Raw genomic sequence first — 22,916 nt, forward strand, 5'->3', positions numbered from 1 at the left:
AACTAGGGTCCAACAGATGAAACCAGTCTTTGGGAAAATAAATGGACACAACTGAAGTGGGGCCCCACGGAGTGCGGCCTGTGGAATAGGCCTCAGGATTGTGTTCCCCTCTTGGAGGATGCCCTTTTCAATGTTCACCTTGCCCAAACTCTCTCACTCTCTCTTTGGATTTTCCAAACGAATAATAATTCCCTGGGATAAAAGAAACGGGATCAATTAAAAGTCAGGGAATTTTTTTTAGAGATGGCAGAGCAAGATCCCAGGGATTGTCTCTCTCACCAACATCAAACATAAAATATGTCAGCCGAAAGTTTATTTTCAGGCCAGACGTTTTTGAAAGCTTTCCAAAACTAGGAGTTGGCTGATGAGAAAATCACTGCGAGCAAAGATGGCATGATGGCAATTGATGCACAGCAAGGTCCCATATAGAGCAATGTAGCAGTAGCGAAATCATGATTCCTTTCTACTCTGCAATGCTGGTCAAGTGTTGATTATTTGCTGTAATGCCAGAAACTAAAATTACTGCTGTTTCACAATCTCAAATAGCTCTCATGGAGCTGCGGCTTGCTCAGGTCTTAGATCGTAGAACACAGAGAAGAAGAGAACTAAGAACAACGCAGCACAGCGACAGGCCCTTCGGCCCTCCAAGCCTGTGACAAGTCATTTTGTCCTTACTTTCTACACCTGTCTTCACTTACAGGATTTCTATTCCTCTCTTCCCTTCCTAGTCATGTATTCGTCCAGGTGTTTCTTGAAAGCTGCTGTCGTGTCTGTTTCCACCACTTCCTCTGGCAGCACAATGCAGGCACTCAGCAGCCTTTCTGTGAACAACTTGTCACTCACATCTCTTTTAAACTTCTCCCTTCCTCCCTCTCTCGCACCCTGAACCTGTGGTCCCTGTACCCCTTCAACCCTGGGAAAAAAGCCTCATACTGTCCACTCTGTCCACGCCAGTGACAATCTTATAAACCTCGATCAGCTCCCTCAACCTCCTGCATTCTATTGAGAACAGCCCCAGTCTATCCAACCTTTCTTCACAGCTAAACTTCCCCACACCAGACAACATCCGGGTAAAGCTTTTTTGTACCAACTCCAAAGCATCCACATCCTTCTCGTGACCAGAACTGCACAGAGTATCGCAAGTGTGGCCTCATTAAAGCTCCAGCGTAACTCATCTATCCATATCCTCAATGCCCCTTCCAGTGAAGGCAAGCATGCCATAGGCATTTTTCACTCCCTTAAAAGCCTGAGCTGCCACCTTTAATGATCTGTAAACCTGCACACCCACAGCGCTCTGCAAGTTAATACTCCTAAGGGTTCTACCAATCACGATTAAATCTACATTTGACCTTTGAAAATGGATCACGTCCCTTTTGTTGGGCGGCACGATGTCACAGTGGTTAAAACTGCTGCCTGACAGCGCCGTAGACCAGTGTTCAATTCCCGCCTCAGGCGACTGACTGTGTGGAGTTTGCACGTTATCCCCGTGCTAAATTGCCCGTAGTGTTAGCTAAGGGGTAAATGTAGGGGTATGGGTGGGTTGCGCTTCGGCGGGGCGGTGTGGACTTGCTGGGCCAAATGGCCTGTTTCCACACTATATGTAATCTCAACTCCAACTGCTGTATCCTCTGACAATCTTCCTCACTATCTGAAATTCCACCAATATTTGTATAATATGCAAACCTATTAAATAACAACCACGTTTTCCTCCAAATCGACCATAAACAGCAAAGCTCCCAGCACTGATCCCTGCAGAACACCAATAATCACAAGTCTCCATTCTTGAAACCATTCATTCACTGCCCCCTCTGTCTTCCTACTACTCCAGTTCTGTATACATCTTGCCATCTCATCCCTGATAGCAAGCTTTTGTACCAGTCTGTCATGAGGAGGACTGAAATCAATATCGTCCACTATTGTCTCACTAACCATCCTTGTCATGTCCTCAATACACTCAATTCATCAGCCTGGGCCAGGAGAAGGCTTTTGACAGAATATCACACACACCTCCATGTGGGACCTACTCTCCAAAACTGGCTTTGGGGAGGGAGTCTGCAATTGGATCCGACTGCACCACAACAACATCGTTCGCGCAGTCTCAATAAACGGGTGGGATCTGGAAGATTCCCCGTCAGATCCAGGGTTAGGCAGGGCTGCCCACTTTCACCGGCCTTGTTTGTGTGTTGGAAAGAGCCCTTTGCTGAGTCCATCAGGATGGATGTGACCCTGACAAGGGAGACTATTCCAGGCAGTAGAGGCCTGCAGGTCAACGCCTCCCTGTACATGGATTTTGACGCCGTTTTCTGCTGGCACCCGCTGTCAGTGCACAGACTCATGACCATCTGGGATCCGTTCCAACTGACTTTGGGAACCAAGTGAAATTGAGGCAAGAGTGAGGCCATGTTCTGTGGGAACACGGCTGACTGATTCTTCATTCCCTACACAGTCAGGACACATTGCCTAAAGGTGCTGGGAAAATAGCTCAGAGGGGTTGGGGTGTGCATAAAATCTAGGGAGGAGTGCACGGCCAAAGTGAAGCAGACACTGGTCTTTTAGGAGTACCACTCCCGCCCCATTTATGAGTAAAAACCTGGTTACCAGGTGTGATGCACTCTCTGTTCTTGGACATGGCGCTGATCTGGCCCATCCCCAAAACTGCACTGTTTCAGTCACCCGAGGCAACTTACACTTCATCTGGCAGCCTAAGATAGACTGTGTCAGCAGGGAGTCCAAGTACAAAACCGTAGATAAGGCCGGATGAACATACCCAACACCGCCCTCACCCTGATGGCCACCCTTTGTGTGCGGCTGCATCAAGCTGTGTGCACACAAACACCAAGTGTCACTCTGTCGTGATGGTTCTACCTGTCCCCGGGGCTGGGAAGGAAGGGACTGGCCTCGTAGCCTTGCAACGCTCCAAATAGAGTCACAGAGACATGGAGCTGTTCAGTGCAGAAACAGACCCTTCGGTCCAACTCATCATTAAGACCAAGTATCCTCAATTAATACAATCCCATTTGCTTGCATTTCACCCATATCCCCCCTAACTCTAGGGAAGCTTCTTCGCTATCCACTGCACCTCCAATTTTAGTGAAATCTGCCACTTAGGTACTGTGCCTCCTATGTTCACATCCAAGTAATTTATGTAACTGAGAAAACACAGTGGACCCAGCACCGATCCTTGTGGGACACCACTGTTTATAAGCCTCCAGAACGATCCACGAACAACCACTAAAGAGAGAGTCGAGGGGTGCGGGTCAGGGAAAGAGAAACAGAGACAGGAACAAAGAGACAGAAACAATGCCACACAAAGCTGGTGGTAACAGTGTCTCAAACACGAGAGCCCCTTGTTTCTAACTGCAGGATGTGTTCTTATTATCATTCCAACGGTAGTCCTCTGGTGGGTGTGGAGAGGGGTGAAGTGTTTCGAATTGGGAAAGGTGTTCAGGAGTGTGTGAGGGCGGCTGCGTGTGAATTGGTGCAGAATCAAGTTTTGGGTTTTCGGAAGTGGTCACAACGTGGCGACGGCACAATGTATGGGGCAGGCGCCAAGCGAATGTAGTATGCGAACATACCCAACATCGCCCTCAACATGATGTCCCCCCACCCCTTTGTGTGTTGTTGCATCAAGCTGTGCATAGACCCTCGGTGCACAAACAACAAGTGTCACTCCGTACTGAGGTTCTACCAGTTCCCGGTGTTGTGAAGGATGGGCCTGCCTCGTTGCCATGCAACGCTCCAAGTAGAATCAAGGAGTCATGGAGCTGATCAGTACCCTTCGGTCCCACTCGTCTATTAAGACCAAATATCCTCAATTAGTCCAGTTCCATTTGCTCGCATTTCCCCCATTTCCTTCCAAACGCTTCCAATTGAAATATCCATCCTGGTGCCTTTTAAATGTAACAGTACACACATCCACCACTTCCTCTGGCAGCGCATTTCATACACACACCACCATCTGCATGAACAGTTCCCCCTTAGATCTCTCCCAAATCTTTTCCCGCTCCTTAAACCTATGCCCTCCAGTTCTGGAATCCCCCACACAGGGGAAAATTCTATAGCTCTTCACCCTCTCCGTGCCCCTCTCAATCTTAAAAATTTCTGTAACTTCACCCCTCAGCCTCTGATGCTCCAGTGGAAATAGCCCCAGTCGATTCAGCCTCTCCCAATAGCTCAAACCCTCCAACACTGGCAACATCGTTATAAATCTTTTCAGAACCCTTTCAAATGTCACAGCATCGTTCCTTCATCAGGAAGACCAGAAGTGAACACAGCATTCTAAACGTGGCCTAACCAATGTCCTGTGCAGCCAAAACATGACCTTCCAACTCCTATACTCAATGTTCTGACCAAGACAGGAAAGTATACCAAATGCCTTCTTCACTTTCCTGTCTACCTGCAACTCCACTATCAAGGAACTATGAATCTGCACTCCAAAGTGTCTTTGTTCAGCTACACTCCAAGGGACCATTCCATAAAGTGTACAAGCCGTGCCCTAATTTGCCTTCCCAAAATGCAGCACCTCACTATCTAAATTAAAATCCATCTCCCACTCCTCAGCCCAGAGGCCCATCTGATCAAGATCCTGTTGTACTCTGAGGTAAGCATCTTCACTGTCGACTGCACCTCCAACTTTAACCATCTTCCATTTAGCAACTATGCCTCTTATCTTCGCATCCAAGTCATTTATGTAACTGATTGAACACTGTGGACCCAGCACCGATCCTTGTGCGACACCACTGGTCGTAGGCCTCCAGACAGAAAAATAACCATCCAAAAACACCCTCTGTCTCCTCCCTTTGAGCCAATTCTACAGTGAAATGGCTAGTTCTCCCGATATTCCACATGATCTTACTTTGCGAAACAGTTTACCATGAGGAACCTTTTCAAGTGCCTCACTGAATTCCATATAGATCATGTCCAATGCTCTTCTTTCACAGAGTCATGTAGATGAAAAGCATAGAAACAGACCCTTCGGTCCAACCCGTCCATGCCGACCAGATATCCCAACCTAATCTAGTCCCACCTGCTAGCACACAACCCATATCCCTGCAAACCCTTTCTAGTCATTTACCCATCCAGATGCCTTTTAAATTCTGTAATTGTACCAGCATCCCCCACTTACTCTGGACTCTCATTCCATACACACACCACCCTCTGCGAGAAAAAGTTGCCCCTTCGGTCACTTTTATATCTTTCTTCTCGCATTTCCTATCCTCTCTAGTTCTGGTCTCTCCCACCCCAGGGAAAAGACCTTGTCTATTTATCCTATCCATTCTGCTCATGATTATATAAAGTTCGACAAGCCTCTGACACTCCAGGGAAAACCGCCCCGGCCGATTCAGCCTCTCCCTGTAGCTCAAATCCTCCAACCCTGGCAACATCCTTTTAAATCTTTTCTGAATGCTTTCAAGTTTCAGAACATCCTTCCAATAGGAGGGAGACCAGAATTGCACATAATATTCCAAAAGCGGCCTAACCAAAGTCCTGAACAGCCGCAATATGTTCTCGTAACTCCAATACTACATGCTTTGGCCAATGAAGGAAAGCAGACCAAATGACTTCCTATCAATCATCTTCAAACATTTTTCAAAACATCAAGTCAATGTTGACACGAATTCCCATGCACAAAACCATATTGCCTATCCCGAATAATTCCTTGCTTTTTCAAATACATGGAACTGCTTTACATCAGGATTCACTCCAACAACCGTCCCACCCCTGATGTCAGACTCACCGGTCTATAGTTCCCTGGGTTTTCCTTCCCATCTTTCCCATCCATGTCAACCAAACCCCAGTCTTCCGGCACCTCACCTGTTGCTATCGATGATATGCATATCTCCGCAACTGGCCTAGAAATTACTTCCCTAGCTTCCCACGTGTGTCCTTGTCTATGTGTGCGTATATGGAAGTGCGTGTGTGTGTGTATAGTGCAATGGTGGACATCTGTAGTGTGCCATGAACTGTGGGTACTGAACTAAGCTATCAGCCTCTGCTCGGCTACTATTCGCTGCTGCCTGTCCCGAAGTCCGCCTTGGAGGATGGTCATCCAAATGTCTGAGGTCGAATGTCCTGGACCGCTGAAGTATTCCCCATTGGGAGGGAACACTCCTGTCTGTGTAATTAAATAAACACTACACTTTTTTTTAATGAGGAAAATAGGGTTTTGTGTCCAATTCTACTGTCGGAATCGAGTACTTCATCTGAAGAAATACTTTTATACTGATCTCTCCACTGGAAGCATAACCTTCCCTCACAAAATCAGCGATAATGTGCACTTTACTCAAAGATGAAAATGTGTTGCTGAAAAACGCAGCAGGTCAGGCAGCATCCAGGGAACAGGAGAATCGACGTTTCGGGCATAAGCCCTTCTTCAGGAAAGCCCTTCTTGAAGAAGGGCTTATGCCCGAAACGTCGATTCTCCTGTTCCCTGGATGCTGCCTGACCTGCTGCGCTTTTCCAGCAACACATTTTCAGCTCTGATCTCCAGCATCTGCAGACCTCTCTTTCTCCACTTTGCTCAAAGACACAACCCAGCTGACATCTGTCAAGTGGACAACCTGACAGTTAAGCCTTGCCTCCCCACTGCTCCTGATAATGTGACAGTCTGTAGTTTGGTTCACTTGCATTTAAATCAAAGGTTTTAACGGTTTCATCATTTGTAAAAAAAATTGAGTTTCAATCATGAGCAAATGCGCAACAGGATCTGATCATGGAATCCATGGGAAGGTAAAGATTGTTGTTAATTAAATGAAGACGAGCGTAAAGCTGATGTTGGGTGGAAGAGGTATCTTGTAGTACAGTGGTAGTGTCCCTGCACATGCTCCAGAGCTGTGCATTAACATCTCAGAACAGGTTGAATTTTCAAAAAAAGTTATTTTTTAAAAGAATATATATATAAAGCAGACGCTAAGCCCTGCGCCTGGTGCTTAGGAACACTTTTGTATTCAATAATTCAGGATTAACAAAATAATGCAGTAAGCGAAAACAATATGAAATTAAACTGGCATGAGACCTAAACAAGTGTTTGAAATAGGCTTCTAGAGACAAAGCAAAAGGTAATCAGAAAAGACAGTTATGCACCGACAACTGGCAGAGGCAGGAAAACTTGCAATTGTGACGCTGTGGAAAACAGAGAAAAAAGATGATATTTTGGGTCAGTCTTCAGAGAGGAACATTCACTCCACTTCTCAATAATACAACAGAAGCAATGTCCTCGTGAATATGAGCAGATCCATGAATTGGTCATTAGTGAACAGAAGTCGTACTGAAAATTAATACAATCCCAACATCTGAAGATCAACCTTCGAAATACTCAGAATATTGGTTGCAGTGATCATTATCGTTCGCTGCCACTCTAGTACATATTTGTATTTTCTGATCAGCTTTCGCTTTATCTGTAGAAAGCTTTGTCAAACACTTTCATCTCTCTCACTGGTTTAATTTCATGTTGTTTTCTCTCTTAATTCATTTTTTTTTAGTCCTACTGTCCTGAATTTAAAAAGTTGTTCTGAATCCCCAGGCCAGGGGTTTAACATCAGCATGTTTTAAAGAAACCTGTTCATTCCCACTGAACTACATGATGCCCCTCCCACCCAACGTCAGCTTTACGCACCGCTTCCTTTAATTAACAACAATCTTTACCTTCCCCTGGATTCAATGATGAAATCGTGTTGAGCTTTTGCTCATGATTGGAACTCAAATTTGTTACAAACGATGAAATATTTAAAATCTTTGATTTAAATGGAAGCAAATTAAACTACAGAGTATACAGACTGTCGCATTATCAGGAGCAGTGGTGAGGCAATGCTTCACTGTCAGGTTGTCCACTTGCCAGATGTCAGCTTGTTTAAGTAAATTGCACATTGCCGCTGATCTTATGATGGAAGAGTAGGTTTAAGTGGAGAGTTCAATATAAAAGTATTTCTTCAGATGAAGTACTTGCTTCTGACAGTAAGTATTGCATGCAATACTTTTGTAGAGTGTATTTAATTAAACACACACATTGAATTGTTGGTTGCTGAATAAATGTCTCACCTTGAGGAGAGTTTGAAAACAACCACCAGAGTATTGGCATTAAATTGGTTTGAAGCAAAGGATCATGCAAATGTTATCAAATTGTTTTTACTCTTTACATTCTATCCCTGTTAACCTGGATGGACGGGCTGTGGTTTGTTTGGCCAAGAGAATGTTTTGCAAGATGTAAATGTCTGAATGAAAAGAAGGAGTGGCCCAACAGGGACAGTGACATAAATTGAGGGCTGAAGGGCAGACTCTTTGACTGGTTCAGAGAAGAGGTGATTCAGGTTGGTGAATCTTTTTTATGCCTCTCTCTGTTTGTCTTCATTTGGTTCAATCTCTCTCTCTCCCTCTGGAACTCACTGTCTCCCACTTTCTCATCTCAGTGTCTCTCTTCTTCTGTCTCTTTCTCTCTCCCTGATTCTCCCTCTATCGCACTCGCTCTTTTTCTCTTCCACTGTCTGTGTCATTATTCTTTTCTTTCTCACTGTCTTGTCTCCCTCAACACCTCTCTCGCTCAATAACTCTCCCTGTTCCTTTTTCTTGCTCGTTCCCTCCACTCATGTCTATCTCTCTCTCACACACACCCCCTCCTTGTGTCTGTGTGTGTCTCCTCTGTTTCTGAATTCCTGTCTCTCTGACTTTTTCTCTCTCTGTCCTTTACAGTGTCTTTGAATCTCGTCTCACTCTCTCAAACTGGCCCTATCTCACTCTCGATCTCTCTCTGTCCATCTTTCTCAATCTTTCCCTATGTCTCTCTTACAGTCTCTCTCTCTTTCGTTCTTTCTGTCTCTATCTCTCTCTCTCTCTCTCTCTCTCTCTCTCTGTCACTGTCTCTCCCTCTCTCTCTTTCTGTCACAGTACCTCTCCCTCTCTCGGTCTAACCGACGCACACTCTCATTCTGCCTGTCCTTCTTCCCCCCCCCCCCCCCCCCGCCACTGTATCTCTCTCTCCCACTATCTCTCTCTGTCTCCCACTTTCTCCCTTTCTGTGCATCTCACTGCATCTGACAACCCCCTCTATAACACTGTCTTGCTTTCTCAGTCACAGTATCTCTCTTTCACAGACATGTTGCCTCTCTTTCTCTCACTGACTTGTTCTGTTCCATTTTCTTGCTCCCTCATGTCTTTCTCACTATCTCTATCTCTCCTCATGCATCTCTCTGTTTCTATTCTGTCTCTGACTTGCTCTTTCTCTCACTCTCTATCTCCCTCGATCGCTGTCCTTCATGGTCTCTTTGTCTCTCCCTCTCACGCGCACGCACATTCTCTGTCACTCTGTCTTTCTTTCTCTGTAACTCTCCCTTTCTCTCTCAATGTCTCTCCTCTATTCCTGTTTCCCATTGTCTGTCTCATTATCCCTCTATCCCAGTCTCCTTTCTTTATACATTTACCTACCTCTCTCACTGTCTTTCCCTCTCACTATTTCTGTCTCAGCACCTCTGTCCCTTTGAGCCTTCCTCTCCCATTGTCTCCCTCTCTCTCTCTCTTTCAGTGTATCTCACTGTTTTCCTCACTCCCTCGCAGTATCTCTTGTTCACACACACAGTAACTTTCTTTCTCACTGACTGTTTCTTTTCCTCTTTTTGATCTTCCCCCTCCATGTCTCTGTCTCCATCGATCTCTCTCTCTTTGTGTATCTCTGTTTCTACTGTCTCTGACTCTCCCTCATTGACTGTCTGTCCGTGTCCTTCACAGTGTCTTTCTTTCGCACCATCTCTCTGTCACTTTCGATCTCTCATGCCGTTCTCTCTCTGTCCTTCTTTCTTTTCTTCCCCATGTATGTCTCTCTGTCTCCCTGCTGCCTCATTCTCCATCTCTTTCTCGCTCTTTCACTCTCTGCCTCTCACTCTCTGTCGTTTTCTCTCTGTCACTGTCACCTCTGTCTGCCCTTTCTCACTCTATCCCACCCTATACGTCTGATTGTCCCTTCTGTCTCTTACTCTCTGTGTTACTCCTTGCCTCTGTCTCTCCATCTCTCTCTCTCACACACCCACGAACTGTATTTCTTTCTCGTTTTCTCTGCGTCGCTTTCTCTCACTGTTTGTCTGTGCGTCTGTTTTTCTCTCTTACACTCTGTTTTGTTGTCAGCTTGTCTCTCTCTGTCTGAAAAATGGAGTTGAAGTCAGAACGATATATTTACAATTACCAGATTTCACAAGGTAATTGTAGGTTCCCTACAGTGAGGAAACAAGCCTTTCGGCCCAGCAAGTCCACACCGACCCTCTGAAGAGTAACCCAGCCACACCCATTCCCCACATTTACTCTGACTAATGTATCTAATACTATGGGCAATTTAGTATGGCCAATTCACATTACCTGCATATCTTTGAATTGTGAGAGGAAACCGAAGCAACCGGAGGAACGTGCAAACTCCACACAGCAGTCGCCCGAGGCTCGAATGGAACTTGGGTCCCTAGCGCTGAGGTAGCAGTGGTAACCACTGAAACACCGTGCCACCCCCGGTCCTGCTTGATGCGATGAATTCTAATTCTTCAATAACAATATGATTTGGATGGATGGTAAATGATATTTTCCAGCTGTACTGTGGGTAGGTTGGTACATACTTGCGTGATCCATACCAACATCACACAGACCAAATGCCTGCAGGTCAAGGAACAACAGCTCAGTGCTAATGTAATGGAGCCTGAAATTTGTTCATTCTTATGTATCATTGAGGGGGTGATTATCTGAAAATTGTGTTCCAGGAGGCATAAACCTAAGCTTGATTTGCAGTTTTGAAGTATCTGTGCTCAGAGACAGTACGGTGTCTGCAGGGGAGTGCAGTTTTCGAACCTCCGAGTTCGAAAAACCTCAGCTTTCACACGCTGGTGTATTCACTGGCGAGAACAACCACAATTATCCATCCCTAACTGTCTTTGAAATGAATATGGTTAACCGCGAATCACTGGCAGCAACTGTGGGAAGAAACCAGATTTAATGCTTTGAGTCTGCTTCCCCTTCATCACAACTGATAGCAGCAGAGAATAAGGAGTATTTAGAGTGTGGTGTGGGGAAAGGTTAGAGTTGAGCGGATAGGTGGAGATGGAGCAGAGAGAAAGAGAGAGAGAGAGAGCTGTGTGTGATAACATGCGCCTTTAAGAGGGATTAGTTCTGTTCTGTTTCTCTTCAAAGAGATGTGATCTCAAGAAGAAGCAGAGTACGTAGCTTTTTTTTGTTATGGACTGGGCCAGAACCCCTCAAAATGTTTTACGAAGGTAGCCGAGACGCTAACGTCTTCCTATTTTAAAGGCAGATGTAAAGTGGATATTCCCGGTTTAATGCAATTGGTCAAACCATGCGGCTTTAAGTAGAACAGAAGTTAATTAAACACTACAATTGAAACACGAACTAAAGAAAGAGAAATTTAAAATAAACTAACTATGGAACACATTAACAGACCCGATACAGTAACTTCTAATAAGTAACTGTTCCAATACAACCTTGATTGTTTTCCGTGTTTTCTAATTGTGGGGTAAGAATGAAGTGTCTTTTGCTTAAATCCGAGTAGGTTGACCAATCGAACCACATCTGCAATGCAACATCTAACACTCAGGTTAGGGTCTAGGCTATGTCCTTGATAGTTTTTAGAGAGTTTGGACTGTTCCATAATATATGAAATGGGCGGGCAGATCAGAAGCTGAATATGTGATAATAAATGCTAAGAATAGGAGAGAATGGGCGATGGGAGAAAGGGTGACCTTCCCATCAGCGCTGCTCCACCTTCCGATATGATCCTGGCTGACCCTTTATCACGAAGTCCCATACCTGTTTTTTTTTTTTTCTCAGACCCACTGACACTTTTAGATTCTGGAAATCTATATGTTTCTTTCTTTTAAAAAAACACAATGACTTTTCCTCCAGAGCCCTTTGTGGAGAACGTCTCCAGATGGTCACCATTGCCTGAGTGAAGACATTTCTCAGCATCCCAGTCGGAAATGGTGCCCCGTGTGTATCCTGAGACCCTGGCCCCTTTCTCTGGATTCCTAGGCCAGAGTAAACATCATCATTGCATCCTGAGTCCTTTCCTAATTCTATACACATCAGCGAGGCATTTCACCTTCATGCATTATCCAGTGAACGCAGGCCCACCGAACCCCAACTTTCCTCATAGGACGAACCTGGCACAGCAGCAATTATTCTGGTAAACCCTTGCTGCTATCTCCTCATAGTAGGCATCAATTCCCATAGGTACCTGGATCAATAATGTACAAAATACTCTGCCAATCTCTGGTGTCACCAACTATGTAAGTTTTCAAGCTGTACTAAAATCCTCGGGCAATGAAGGCCAACACACTTTTTGTCTTTCTAAAATGTTACTACCCTGCTTCACCTTCATGTTGGATTTCAGTAAATTCTGGACAAGGACATCTACACAGTCATTAATTCATACAGCACGGAAACAGACCCTTCAGTGCAACCCATTCTTATCAATCAGGTTTCCCAAACTAAACTAATTGCACTTCGCTGCATTTGGCCCATATCCCTCTGAACGTTTCCCGTTCAGTATCTGTCCAAAGGTCATTTAAATGTTGTAAATTGACCTGCATCTACCTGTTCCGCTGGCAGTTCAATCCACACATGAAACACTCTCAATGTAACAACGTTGACCCTCATGCCCTTTATAAATTTCTCTCTTCTCAAAGAAACACTCCGGTTTTGAACACCCCGACCTTTGCTATTCACCTCATCTATGTCCCTCCTGATTTTATAAACCTTTATCATGTCATCCCTCAACCTCCAGTTCCGTAGTGAAAAAATATCCCAGCCGGGCCCTCCTATCCTTATTCAGGTTTATGATGAGAGGGGGAAAGCTATAAAAGCGACCTCAAGGCAACATTTTCACGCAGACGGTGGTACGTGTATGGAATGAGCAGCTAGAGGAAATGGTGTAATTGCAAAATTAAAAGGAATCTCGATGGGTACATTAACAGGAAGTGCAAGGATATGGGCCGGGTGCTGGCAGGTAGGACAAGATTGGTTTGGGGTATCTGGTCGGCATGGATGGGTTGTACCGTAGGGTCTGTTTCTGTGATGTTTTTTCTCTATGACCCTATGCCAATATTGCCCCATTCTATCACCATTTGAACAATACTCTGCAATTCTGTCCCTTACTTCCTACAGACGTGGACAATTTCACATTTGCCCCTTCCGTGAGTTTACCAATTTACTGAACTTGCTTATACCTTTCTGAAAGCTCCTTACCTCCTCTACATCTGTCACAATTATGCACAGGTATGAACCGTCATAAAATCTGGATATTTTACACTTGATTCACCCATCCGAATTGTTGAGATGTTGTGAATAACTGGACCTACACCAGGGTCAGTTTGTGATCAGTGTAGTACTGGGAACCTTAGCAATATGCTGTGGGACGTATCAATTCTTGAAAGATATTACGTAAGTGCACATTGTCGAGCTTCTGTTGTACATGGAGACTGAGTACACATCTCCTTTAATTTACCTGCAAGAGAGCCGTGGGCCCATTGCACCTATTCTGAAAGGTTAGCTATACCCTATAACTTCTGGAAGAAACTCCAATCTCACCCATGGGAGATAGCCAGAACTTCTGCTTAATTAATGGACAAGCACTACCCAGGACGATAAAGAGACATTTTCTGTTTGTTGGCATGTGTGTCCCTGTATCTCTTTCACACTCTTGCCAATGTAGTACGAATTGAACGAGTTGTTTTTCTTACCCGTTTCAGTTTTTTATGTGTTTTCTGTATAGCACGGTTCAAGGATGCTGACAAATCTCAAAATGCAGACACTCTGCCTGTTCCTGTTGGTGCTGATCAAATCCCCATGTCAGATGCGGCTGGACTGGATAACCTTGCCTTGACTGACGTTGGCATTGAGAAAGTGTCAGTGAAACAGACCTTACCTGACAAGCTCTGTAAGCTGGTGACTGCGCTCAATCTAGAATGAAATCAGAGTCTGGTTGCCTGGAGCAGACTGGTAATAAATAGGAAGGGCACGGCAGATATATGGAGTGCTCTGTAGCTGTGTGAAATAAACTCAACACATCACCCAGGACTTTTATTACTGTCTGAGGAAGGGAGTTCCAGAGAAATAAAACCAGATTTCCCGGGATCATATTACTAGGAGTGAAATAGAAAGCATCCGCTAACCCCCAAAAAAGGCAGAGAGCGAAATACATCAGAGTAAGGTTTGAAGAGAAAGTCTGCAAGTAGTCCACACCAACAATCTAAAGATGAACCCATTTCCCTCTGACTAATGTACCAAACACAATGGGCAATTTAGCATGACCAACTTACCTGACCTGCACATCTTTGGACTGTAGGAGGAAACCGGAGCACCCGGAGAAAACCCACGAAGAGACGGGGAGGCCGCGCAAATTCCCCGCAGACAGTCGCCTGAAGCAGGAACGGAACTTGGGTTCTCTCGAACTACGATGCTGTCGTGCTAACCACTAAGCCACCGAGCCGCCCCACGTTCCTTGACCTCTCGCTTCCACTTATTGCTACTGCAGCTTTCATTTTCTGTGTTCCCCCACCCCACCCCCCACGACGTCCCAACTACTTGTCACCATTACGTGGCATAGGCGGGGTAATGCATCAGTCAAAGGAATTTAAAGTGAAGCTACAGCGAATTAGGAATAAGGCTAGTGGCGTTCTGTGATTCATTGCAGGAGGATTTTTACAAAAATAAGTTACAATATTGCTGTCTGTCACATTACCCTGATTCTTTCTTCAAACATCTCACTGATCCCGGAATTTACTAAAAACTGAGATAGAGACACAACCTGAAGCAACATTGACCTTCCCATGCAAGAATTTTACATGTAAATTGTCAAATTTCACATTTTCTCTAAAATGATGAGCACTGTTCCAAGTAACTCATCTCAGACTGGGTCGACGGACACTGCACAGAGAATGTTTCACTCAAAGTCCATCCCTTGACTTTACCCCTTTTAGTTTCTGCACGGCAGCTGGGCAGCTGGTGACTGATGATGGAAGAGTGCTTTTCACCTTCTTGATGTGTTTACCTGCTTCCTAATGCAGAAATCCCAACTTAGGCGTAGATTTGAAACCCAGCGAATCAACATGTCCTATTATAACCTGCGATGTGAACACTCTCCGAAACTACCCAGGTGGAAATTACCTCGCTGTCTTCCCAAACAGCAGCAGTCGTTGCCCAGAAAGTAAATTGCTGAACTCCGCCCAGGTCAACTGGAACTGCACTGCAGCTCAGTTTTTCCAAACTCTGCTGAATAACAGAACCCAGCACAATAATCATCCAGTAGGTTGTACCATTCTCTACACCACCTACAGCCCATGTCTAGATCACTGTTTCAGTAACACGGGGAATTGTGAGATTTTCCCTGCCTTACAAAAATCCCCATTTCGGTACATATGGACTGAACCAGACATTCACAAGTATTTTGCCTTCAGCAAAATATTTACACATGATGCAGATCAGAGGTGACACTAAGAAATCTGGCGTATGCTGGTTGCAGTGGATAATACTGGGTTCCATCAGAAGGTATAATATCGAGTTTAATCAGGTGTATATCATGGTCCACACCAGAAAACTGCATCAACTAAGTACCAAGGATTCAACAAACATGTTTAGGCATCTGGGAGTTTCTGTAAAAGTGGGTCATGCCTATTCGGGTAGCTCTATCACATTTAAAATCAGCAGAATAATCAGAATTTACCAGTGATATCCTTACTGCTTAACATTCAATTGATCAGACAAAATGTCATTGGAGAAAAATAGTCCATTCTCAACTCAATAAATTCAAGAATCTTTCACAGTCAAAATCAATCCCATTCACAAAATCTTTTTCCCATCCATCAACACTTCTGCAAATACAAACCAATTCTGGTCGCACATTCTCCATATCAATCTTATTCCACCTCTGCTGATCACTGCATACAGAGTGATCAATAGGAAGCGTATAAAATGATGTTCAAACCCAGTGCTGGAGACGTGTGTGAATTAACTACACTGAGGCTGATGGACATCTCTCAGTTAACCTTTATTCACACATGAACAGTCCTTAACTTTAGTACTGTGTCATCCAGAGACAGCTATCAGAGTGCCAGATTCTCCGACACTCTCCCTTATTATCAGCCAGCCAGGGGTCCCTGATTGATTCACCTTCCTGATGGCTTTCCCTGCTTCTATGAGGTCCCGCTCGCTGATCTGATCACAACCACTGCAGTATGTCCCCACGAAATAAAGCACATGCTAAAGAGAAACGATTAAATACCCGGGGTATGAGACCATACTGGAGAGGGAAAGGAAGCTCCACGTTGGTGGAAAAAATATTGAATGGGAAGGATGCAAATAAAGAGTGAGGAAGACAGGTTTCATTGTCTAAATGAAGCATTACATTTGCGATATAGTTTGAGCGTTTGGGTACAGAGCATGTCTTCAGATTCACCGATCTTGATTTGTAATCCTCTTTTAGTCATTGAACTCTGCAGTTTCTATATCATTTCCCAATGTTCTCTGTCAGATGCTGTGCTGTTGGAATTGGTTGAAAAGTTGAGATATCATTTCTTTGCACACTTGCATTAAGTGAAATGAATTGCATGCCTAACTACGCATACTTTTTCCTGCTTCCTAGCCGACCGAGACACAGATCTAGACCTCGGGAGACAATACCAGCGCTTCCGCAGAGGCTCAGTGATGGTGCTACCTCGCATGGTGATGGAACGTACGAGAACGCATCTCCCAGCTCAGAGAGCAACCTTACAATATGAATCTCAACCTGAGCTATAAATCTCCAAAATCGCATTTCCTGCTTCTATTATATACATATAAAATAAAGTTAATCCCGCTATTGAACAGCAATCTGATTGCAGATGTATGATTTATCTCATTCACCTGCCACTGATCTCTGTCGATGAGTCGCATTTCTGTTGTGTGAAGCTGGAGAAATAATGGAAGCATCCATGGTGGGTATTCTCCAACACTGCAGCTGGATGGTGGGATCAGAGAGGGGGTGGGTTTGACAAGAACTATTCAGTAGGGAAAGTGAGAGAAAGATGGTGTACATGGGAGCACCAAAACAGTGAGGAGAATGAAATGCGGCCTCGAGGGGAACCTGGCTGCATTTCCACAGGTCGGGGCTAAATTGAAGAGGACACAAATGATTTACTCACAGGGAGAGAAGATCAGGCCAGGCTGATTGTGAAACAGGCCATCGACATTGGGCAGTTATTGGTCGGAGTATTAATCAATCAGACTCACCGTGACTCTGTTTCCAGCCATTATATAGTTACTGGGTGATGTGCAGATGTGGCCAGGCTCATAGTGAGACTAGTTACAGTCACCATTTAGATTTTGGGCGATGTGTAGATGAGGCAAGGCTCGCTTTGAGTCTGTTTGAAGTGAACTTACAATTATTGGGGGGTGTTAAGCTGAAGGCAGGCTGTTCACATTTTCTGGTGATATACCAAGATGTGTGTACCTGAGGTCAGGGTCACTGTGAGACTGTTTCAAATTATGGTATCTTTACAGCATTGTGTGTAATTGAGGCCAGGGCCACTGTGAGGCAGCTTGCAATTATCGTGTCGATATTGGGAGGTATATAAATGAGGCCAGAATCACAGATCACGGTAACTGCATAGTTGGAGGAGCATGGGCAAAGCTAGGCTCACTGTGAGACATTTTGCAGTCACCACATTATTACGAGGAACTGCATAGATACAGCCAAGCTTATGTGTACGCCCCGGTAATAAATTGTGACCTGTTGGCAGTTTTGCAGCAGCTCCCAATGGGGAAATGCATGGTTACAGAAATAGAATGGGCATAGGTCTGGGTGAGGTGCTGTTTGGTCGGTCGGTGTGGACATTATGACCTCGGTTCACTTTTCAGGGATTCCATGATTCTGACTGGAGAATTCAACTGCATCTTCGATGTGGATGGATGATCCGGACGGGCTGACAGTGAACTGGACTCCACATCCAGATTCATAATGGAAGTTGTTAAAGTCTCCAAGCTACACAACCTCTTTAGCATCCCTCTGCAGAGGGAGCGCAGTGTAGATACAACTGGTCACAACCAGACCGGTCTATCCATTCAAGGATAGATTTCCTATTTCTGTTCCAAACATTCTTGGTCAGATCCATCGATGCCAAGCCTATGTTATTCTCTGACCACTGCCCCCTGCTGGCCGGCTGTCTACAAGCTGCTCGCAAGGGATGGTGGAAGCTGAATGTGAAATTGATGAACCCAGAAAACAATGAGGATCTCAAAATGGATTATACAGTTTGGAGAACTGTGAAACCCTTTTATGAGTCTCTATTGGACTCAAGGGAAACATTGTACAGGAACAGGTCTTTTACCCTCACAGGTGTACAGAAGGCGAGAGAGAGAGAGAGTGCAGGGAAAAGTTGTCCAAAGGCACAAAACCATGCAGAATCTATTCGTGCTATAGTCAATGTGGGTTTATGTGATGGAGGACCTCCAGGAGGTGAAGAGGCAGCAAGTCTCACTCTCTTGCCTTGGAGGACAGCAAGCAGATTTCTGGTCCAGGGTCCACACCGTGGAGCAAGAGGAGACGTGGTTCTTCCTGTAGGTGCACAAGTAGAGCTCTGCACACAGCAGCCTGAAGGAAGAACTTAGTTTGGTAACGCCATCTCAATCTGACATTATGCCAGTCTCTATGTCAACGAAGCCCACAGAGTCGTTCCTGTCCTCTATCACGGAGGTCTTAGACAGCAACACACAGGAGAGTCTGGACACAGTTGTCTCTGGATGAGCTGACAAAGGCCCTTGAGTGCTTAGAAAAGATTAAAGCTCCTGGAAGTGACGGCTTACCGACCAAGTTTTATTTAGTGTAAGGTGCAGTAGTAAGGAGATTGGGGTAGGGTGGGTTATTCGTTCGAGGATTGGTTGGGCCAAATGGCCTGTTTCCTCACTGTAGGTCATCTAATCTCAGCAGGTGAGTTGGAGGAGATTTGTGAAGATCTTTTTTTTAATTCACAGGATGGGAGATAGATGTAACGTTTACCTGAGAGAATGTTGGAGCTAGGCACTCTCACAACATTGAAGAAGCATCTGGATGGGTAATTAAAATGCCAGAATTTAGTGGCAGATGGACTAAATGCAGGGAAATGAGGTTCGTGTAGTTTGCTGCTGGTTGTCTGCAGACACATGGTGGATGGAAGGGCCTGTTCCTATGCAGTATGACAATAAGTTACAAAAGTACAGACTGGATAAGGTTATAAGTTCACAGGGGTTGCAGGAATAGGAGGAGGAAGCAGACATAATATGTAGTGCAGAAAGACGTTAATCAGTTAGTGTTTATTGGAAGGATGGAAAAAGGTTACAACAATAGCAAGACTGCGGGCGATTACAGCGATAGGGATCGGTGTCAAGACTGGGTGAGGATAGTAACGTGGAGGGCTGTAGGCAATGGATAAGGTTACAGTGTTAGCAACGACTCTTCAGACTGAAGGAGATAAGGAAGTACAATAAGACAGCTGAAGGGAATTGAGTTGATTACCACAATCAAAAGAATGTTACAGGAACCTGGATAGTTTTAGCAGCTGTAGGAGATTGCAGCGTTAGGAAGGCTAGTCGTGACTGGTGGAAGTAGAGGCAGACACCAGTGTAGCAACAGGAGAAGGTCAGTCTCAGAGAACATTGTAGAGACTGAATGAGGTAACATACTTGGGGAGGGTCAAAGAGGTTTCAGACGTTGACAGGAATACTGAGTGTACTAGAGACTGAAGCAAGTTATACGTGGAGGGACGAATGTAATGATCGGGGAACTTTAAGCAGTTCAGGAGATTTATATTAACTGTAGGAGATTACAGAAGAAGTGAGTTTCTGTGGGATGGGAGGAAAGAGTGTTGCAGGGGCGGGAGGAGGGTGCACGAATGAGGAAGGTTGCAGGATTTTGCAGAGACTGGAGGAAATGGGAAAGATAGTGACTACTGCAGTGACTGGGGAACAAGACTGCTGAGTTTGGGCATGTTTTAGACACCGGAGCAAGTTACAGAAATAGAGTAGTTGGGACTGGAGGAGGTTACAGAGATTGGGGCTGTTATAGAAGTTTGAAAGATGAAACATAGGATTATAAGGCATGACATAAATACCTTGTAGAAGACAGAGAACAGAATAGAATAAAAAGATATCAACCTTTATTACCAGCCTCGGAAGAGGCCTGCGTTCACCTGTTGAACTGAGTTTTATTAAAACAGCAGGTGACAGCATGTCATGTTGTTGAAAAAGCCGACCCTCAGAACTGACCCTCAAACAAACAGGCAGATCGTCAGTATTGGTTCTCTGAGAGACAGCAGTTCCCCAGTACTGAACATCAAATTATGAGGCATATACTTAATTGTGATTCCTGTACAAAGCTGCTCTCCCTTGACTGGAATGCTGATAATGAGTCCCTCCATCAGTCCGACCCTCTGACAGTGCTGAAATACCTCGGTCCTTAACCCTCTGATCAGAAAGCACTCCCTCCTTTCTGACCACATTGCATTGAGGCACGGCCTCAGAATCGACCCTCTTAAAATGTGCCATACACTCAAAACTAAACTGACAAGAAGGCACCTTCTCAATATTTACTCTCTAATCATAAGGCACTTTCCCTTGTACTGATTCTCCAACAGTGCACCACCAGCTCATTACTTGGCTCTTGGCAGAACTTCACTACCTCTAGAGGTGTGATATTTCCTCAATTCTGACTATCTTACAACGAGGCATTGCCTCATAGTTTACCCTCTGACAAGGAGGCACTTATTCAGAATTGACGTTTTGACAATGAGCAACTCCCTCATAACTGGCCCTCTGACAATGAGGAACTCCCTTAGAACTGTCCTTCAAGTGGGGTTGAGGAGCTCCCTCACTACTAAGCATATAATTGTGATGTGCATTCTCAGCTCTGACCCTCTAACAATGAGACACTACCTCAGTACTGACACGCTGGCTATGAGGTCCTCCCTCAGAAGCAACCTTCTCAGAGTACTTCAATTCCTTGGTACTGGTAGTTTAATAATCCTGACCTAATTACTAAAAAGGACCAGGCTGAATATTGACTCATTGTTACTCGTGCAATGCCTCAGTTCTGACCCACTGATAATAACAAACTCCCCAAGTACTGACTCTTTGACAAACAGGCACTGCCTCATATCGACCCTCTGACAATGAGGCAATCCTTCACTACTGACCCTGAGGAAAAAGAGTCTCCAGTGACTGTCTGCGTGGCGAGTGTATATTCTCCTCGAGTCTACGTGGGTTTGCTCCGGTGCTATGTTTTCTTCCCACAATACACCGATGTGAAGGTCATGAGAATTGACTGTGAGAAATTGCCCATGGTGTTCAGTGACGTGTCGCTTTGGTGCATTAGTCAGAGGAAAATGGAGAGCAATAGGATAGGGGGATGTGTCTGGGTGGGTTCAACTTCGAAGGGATGGTGCGGATTTGTAGTCCATAACCAAATATTACATCGTCCAAATTTCATTCCTGCTTGTCTCTGTAACATTCTGCATATTATAAACAAATATTACCTGTTAGAGGTTTCACTACTGCTTTGCTCTTACATCCCGCAGATCGTAAAAAAAATCCCTTCCAGATTTTATTCCTGCTTGTCTCTGTAGCATCCTGCAGACCATAAACAACTACTACCTCTTCCAAATTTCATTCCTGCTTGTCTCTGTAGCATCCCGTAGGCCTTAAAAAATCTATGGCCTCTTCCAGGTTTCACTCCTGCTTGTCTCTGTAACATCCTGCAGATTATAAGCAACTATTACCTCTGAGAGATACCACTCCTGCTTTGCTCTGTAACATCGTGCATACCATGAACAATTATTATCTCTTCCAGGTTTCATTCCTGTTTGTATCTGTAGCATCCTGCCGACCATAAACAACTATTACATCTTCAAGATTTAACCCCAAACTGTCTCTGTAACATCCTGCCGACCATAATCAACTATTACCTCTTCAAGATTTCTACCTGCTTGTCTCTGTAATACCCTGCAAATGACAAACAACTCTTACCTCTTGCAGTGTCACTCCTGCGTCTCTCTGTACCATCCTGTAAACCGTAAACAACAATTGCTGATACAACATTTTTCTTGTCCGTGTCTCTGTACCATCCTGTACACTATGAACAACTATTACCTCTTCCAAATTCCATTCCTACTTGTCTCTGTAACATTCTGCAGATTATAAACAACTATTACCTCTCAGAGATTTCACTCCTGCTTTGCTCTGTAAAATCGTGCATACCATAAGCAACTATTGCCTCTTCCAGGTTTCTCTCCTGCTTGTCTCTGTACCATCCTGCAGACCGTGAACAATTTTACCCCTCCCAGATTTCACTTCTCCTTGTCTCTTTAACATCATGCAGTCCATAAACATCGATTAGCTCTTCCAGATTTCATTCCTGCTTTTCTGTATGACATCCTGCAGAATTGAAGCAACTATCACCTCTTCTAGATTTCACTCCTGCTTCTCTCTGTACCATCCTGCAGACTATAACTAACGATTACCTACACGACATTTCACTTGTCCTTGTCTCAATACCATCCTGTACACTATAAACAACTATTATGTCTTCCAGATTTCATTCCTGTTTGTCTCTTTTAACATCTTGCAGTTCATAAACAACTATGACCTCTTACAAATTTCATTCCAGCTTGTCTCTGTAGTATCGTGCAGGCCTTAAAAATCTATTACTATTCCAGGTTTCACTCCTGCTTGTCTCTGTAACATCCTGCAGACCATAAACAACTATTACATCTTCCAGATTTCATTCCTGCCTGTCTCTGTAGCATCCTACAGGTTATAAACAACTATCCCCTCTTCGAGATTTCACACTTGCTTTGCTCTGCAACATCGTGCATGCCATAAACAACTGTTACCTCTTCAAGATTTCACTCCTACCTGTGTCTGTAGCATCCTGC

General features: G+C 44.6%; 1 long non-coding RNA gene across 1 annotated transcript in view; it reads right to left on the reverse strand.

The window, feature by feature from the left end:
* The window catches only part of LOC148142423 (uncharacterized), a 64,098-nt gene extending 49,689 nt beyond the window's left edge, over window positions 1-14,409 (reverse strand). Inside the window, exon 1 of the long non-coding RNA XR_015752094.1 lies at window positions 14,298-14,409. This is a non-coding gene — a long non-coding RNA (uncharacterized LOC148142423). The remainder of the gene's footprint in view (window positions 1-14,297) is intronic.
* Between the last annotated feature and the right edge of the window lie 8,507 nt (window positions 14,410-22,916).

The sequence above is a fragment of the Chiloscyllium plagiosum genome, unplaced genomic scaffold (genome assembly GCF_037043375.1).
Source record: "Chiloscyllium plagiosum isolate Xiang-an unplaced genomic scaffold, Cpla_swu_hap1 HiC_scaffold_29, whole genome shotgun sequence".
Classification (NCBI taxonomy): domain Eukaryota; kingdom Metazoa; phylum Chordata; class Chondrichthyes; order Orectolobiformes; family Hemiscylliidae; genus Chiloscyllium; species Chiloscyllium plagiosum.